The sequence below is a fragment of the Triticum aestivum genome, chromosome 2B (assembly GCF_018294505.1).
Source record: "Triticum aestivum cultivar Chinese Spring chromosome 2B, IWGSC CS RefSeq v2.1, whole genome shotgun sequence".
Lineage (NCBI taxonomy): Eukaryota > Viridiplantae > Streptophyta > Magnoliopsida > Poales > Poaceae > Triticum > Triticum aestivum.
The window spans coordinates 784684750-784689723 of record NC_057798.1 but is presented as its reverse complement, the minus strand read 5'-3'; positions in this window follow the sequence as shown (position 1 = coordinate 784689723).

Genomic DNA, 4974 nt, shown 5'->3' with positions numbered 1-4974 from the left:
GCCTGCAGCGCCGCCGCATCTCGTCCGCGCCCTCGCGCTTGTGCCTGCAACGTCGTCGCCCCGCCTGCGACTGCAGCACCGCCACGCGCGGGAAAAGAGGCGGAGGGGGGTGTAGTTGGGGTCGTCGCCGCCGGGGTAGGGCCGGAGTCAACGGGGGGAGAGAGAGGGGAAAAGATTTGTAAGCAGGAAGAAAGAGGTGTGGGAATGACATGTGGGATCCTTGTCCACGTCAGCGTATTGTTCAAGTAGATTTGTCCACGTAGACCAGACAGGTGGGCCGGCGCTGTCAGTCTCCGATTAGTCGTGACTCACAACTCGTTTAGTGCAATCTGTTACTCACTTGCCGCAGAGTCGGTGGTTTTTTATGATTTTCGGCAAAAACGGTAGTTTTGGAGTACGCTCGCAACAAATGTGGTGGCTTTGAGAAATTTACTCCCTGACTGCAGGGGCAGCGGAGTCGGGACAGAGTGGACTTTCTGCTCCCTCCTCTGTTTTTGTTCTAGTCTCGCGGCAATTGACGGGCAAGCCAAGTGCAGGTGCAGCCCGGGCCTCGCTCACGGGCATGCAACGCAATGCACCCACTCCAAGCAAACAAATGCCACTGGGGAGTGGGGACCCATGCGCTTTTGTTGTTAATCTGCCACGCGCGTCGCGTTGGTCGTGCCGTCTCACGCGACAGCATATAGTGCCTTCATCTTTTTTTTTTTTTGAGGGAGCCTTCATCTTTTTTTCTTTATGTCTACTTGGCTAGTCCTTTCAGCACCGCTAGCGCTGTCTACGCCGTTCAAGTGCACCAGCGAAGAAAAAAAATGTGCCCTGCATGCATATCCAGCTCCGTACGGCCGCGCAGACGGCCCGGGAGGCGTTGCCGTGTAATTCGATCTGTCGCGTTCGTCCTTTCGCCGGTGGATCGATCGCCTGGGACGCGGCCGCGGCCGCGGGAGCGGTGTGAGTGGGACGCGTGCTGATCGGGAGTACGTCCCCGTTATATTTGCTCGGTCTCACGAACGGGCTCCCGCCTCCTTCGTCCACAACACGCCTCCAAAAAGCGCTAGTGCTCCATCTCATACCATGGGCTTATCTACTACTCCCTCCGTTTGGAATTATTTGTCTCAAAAATGGATATATCTAGACCACCGAGCGTACGTACGTACGTGCAAGCGACCGTCACCGACTCACCGTCACCATGGCCGGCGGATCGAGCGGTGGATATAGTAATCGCACGTACGTGCGGATCAGGATTCAGGAGCACGCATCATCACGCCTACGTCTCACCAAAAACAAACGCCATCCATTTCAAAAAAAAAAAAACGGCATCGTCAGTTCGTTACGACGCGCGTTTTCATTTCTGCCGCGCTCTCACTTCTGGAGCATATATTATCGGTGAGGCCGGCCGACGTACGTACGTACGAGGTGCATCCATTGCTAACTCGTCTGAGAAACAGGGCACACGTACGTCTATCTTGAACCAGTCGACCCGGCCTGCACGTCAAACTCGTTCCACAAAGTTCTAACGACTGAATCACCGCTCTCTACACAGTACAAGTAGACTTGGCCCGCGACGGTACATGCACAATCCGTCCATACCGATCAGGAAGCCACTGAAGAGACACTGACACGCACACGGCACGCTTCCTGTACTTTTCGACCGTCCTGTGCATCATAAACCTGGCACATGCAGTTTTTCCCTGAGCCAAACTGTGGAGTGAAACGCTATATACTCCGCTCATGAAGCGCCCACGACGCCCCGAAGGCGACGCCGGCATATCATATGGAGCTGGACGCCGTCGTCGTCGCTGACCCGTACGTACCTCTCTTTCCCTCCCTCCCTGTCCAGTCCTGTCCAACGTCGACATAGACACCAGCGGCGCCGGCCGGCGGTCGCTGTCCTGGAACATGGCCAAAGTCCACACACAGTCCAAGTCGCGTGCACGAGATCAGGTGCATATCCGCCAAGATGTAGACGGACGCAAAGAAATTAACTACCAGTAGTCAAGCTCAGATGGGCGGTTTTTATGGTTCCTTGTGTTTCGAAATGACAGGAAGAGCCTCTCGAGTTTATCAACAAAGTTATCATCAACAACATGAGAATTGAACCGGTTAATGCCAGCAGAACTAGTAGTAATCCAATTCACTGTGGCATGTGCACGTTCTAAATCGGACCAGTTCAGCGAAATGCGGCATAAACACGGGATGGATACCCCTGGGCCTAGTTAAATTGATGAACAAAAAGAAATTAGCAATCACACTCGGATGGAAAATAACATCTAAATTAAAGCGCAATGGCGCATGGGCGGTTTTTATGGTTGTCGGTGTAGGAAGTAAATGCATTGGCCAATATTTTTTTTTAAATATTTGGCTTCTGAGATAAAGGGGGGACTTTAATAATTTTTTTGGGAAAATACCATGACATATTTTTCCTTTAGCAAGCGGGATGGTGACCCGAGCGGAAATACCGACCGACAACAAATTAGAAGGCGTGAGCCGGTCATTCTACCCGTAAATTCCTTCGTACGCGTAATTTGCATCAGGGTCAAACAAAAAATTTATTCGTTGTTCGCAGTCATATAAGTATACCCACACATTTTTGTAAGCATTATCCTATCTTTAATGATGGTGTGGCTTGCTTGCACCTTACCTTGCTTGTTATAAACAAATAAATAGCCAAAAAAAAACATATACAAAAGCAACACACATTCACATGAATACATGATTAAACCAAAATCACGCTAGAGTGCAATAAAATACAAGCCGATGAAATCCAGCATTGTATACTGTAAAATATGTAATTGCTTATGTACATAGATCCTCCATTTCATAAGTGGGGAAAGGTGGTGCGTTCATGCGTTTAAAAGACTGGAGCACTATTATTGGCAACAGGTTTGCCTAGCACACTCTAAGCTTAAACAAGGATTAATTAGCTGCAAACCTAAGACACGAACTGCTAACAACCAAATTAAAGCTTAATCTGGTTCCCCTCCGTACATTCCAGTTCAACAGGACTGGTGGCTTTCGCCGACGCTCCCTTTAGTTTGTGCACAGCTTTATTCGTTGCTTCTCCTAAAACAAATACTGTGTGATGCATCAACAAGTGTATAAACTAAGATAAGCTGATCATGCATGCATACTTAGTTGCTCTCCATCCGCTGATTGTTTAGTTGGAACTACCTAAGAATAAGCTGAACAAGAATTGGCTCAGAACATCGGATGAGAGGTCAACTGAATTGGCATTACTGAACAACTAGCATTTTTTTAGTAGTATAAAGAACCTCATTTAATCAGGCAGTTAAGCAAGTGCAGCGCAATTAGGAGGCATTTCATATCCACATGGAGCTCTAGGTGAGCACCAATCCAATCCTGCAAGGGTACCTCAGTGGATTATTGAATATTAATTAAGCGAGCCAGACAAGGTTAATGCTGCAATGGCTTCCCTAGCAAGCTTAAGGCACATTTTCAGTGAGACAGTCTAAAGAATACTTTGAGTAAGACAAGTAAGCTAAGGAGTGGCTTCGATTTTGAACACAGAGGACCATCTTTGTAGCTCAAATTTGGATTGATTTGTTATGTGGCTCAATTTTGGAATGGTTTTGTGTGGGGCTTGCATGAAGGAAATGGTGGCCCCCTGAGCGTACCAAATCAAGTGCATGCATATATACATTACGTGGATTGGTGGGGGCTATCAAGCTCTTATATTTCCCCATGGCCGGTGCCATCGTGCAGCCCGGGCCCTCCTCTTTACACTCACTCACTCATCAATCCACACCCACATTCTCTATATATACTAAGTTGATGGATGGATGCACTACATCTCCCATTCCTGCCTCTGGAAAGAGAACGAGAAAAGAGGAGAAAGGAGTAGGAAGGATCTAAAGTGGAACCGTTTTCTGACCAAGGCATGCGATCTCGGGCGACAGCGATCGGCCGGCGTTCCGAGACTTGCTCGCAAAGTTTCGTGATGGTTGATAAACACGGCCGGCTATCCGAGTGCTGCCAAAGGGCTGGTGACTTGTCAACTCTGTGCCGATGCATGGAAGCTTCCGTGTGGCACTGGCCTTTGCGGCAGTCAAAGTCCCAAAGACTCGAAAGATCTCGCAATTTTTCGGCTGGCCATGTAAATCAGTACCGATCTGCGGTGCTACTATTATATTTTTCCAAGAGACAACTTCTGTCAACTCAGATATAGGACTCCGCTGGATCGAATCCGATTGAATAATGCATGGTGCATCTATCTAGTTACTAAGCTCCCATGATTTCCTGGCCTCTAGTGGCTTGAGGTTTGTAGACCGCATTTTTAGGCCCACTTATTAGTGTATACCTCCATCTTTTTCGTTTGACACTAACAGTATAATGTGCAGTAGCTTTACAAGCCCCTTGTCACCACGTCACATGCTACACAGTCAATAAATAACGGCTCAATTTACTGCATGCAACGCTTAATGCTACAATTAATGCTTAATTAAATGAAAAAACAACAGATTATCTTATACTGATGAGCCAATTTATAAACCTGTCACGAGGGATGCCTCAGCAAACAAAGTGCTCGGTCTACGTACTGCTCTGTCTGCGTACTATTCCAGTACAATTGTGCCTTGTGTATTTAGAGCATCTTCAATAGAAGATGTAGATGAAAAAATAACTAACTTTTGCATATTCACGGGCTCAAAAAGCCACCTCCAACATATGATGTAGATGAAAAAAAATTACATCACCTCTCCAAGTGATGTAAAATACAAATTTGCATCTCCAGCTCCAGGTGATGTAAAACGGCTGGTCGCGTGTCAACCGTTGTTCATTTCTTTTCCCTCTACCGCGTGTCTTCTTCCTCTCGCCGCCCGCTGCACTGCCGCCTGCCTGTCCTCCCGTCGAACTGCCGTCGCCCGCCAACCCACCCACCGCACCACGCCGTCGTCACCCCGAGCTAGATTCGGCCGCCAACCAGCCACGCTGCCGGTTTCGCAGCTCTGCCGCCACCGC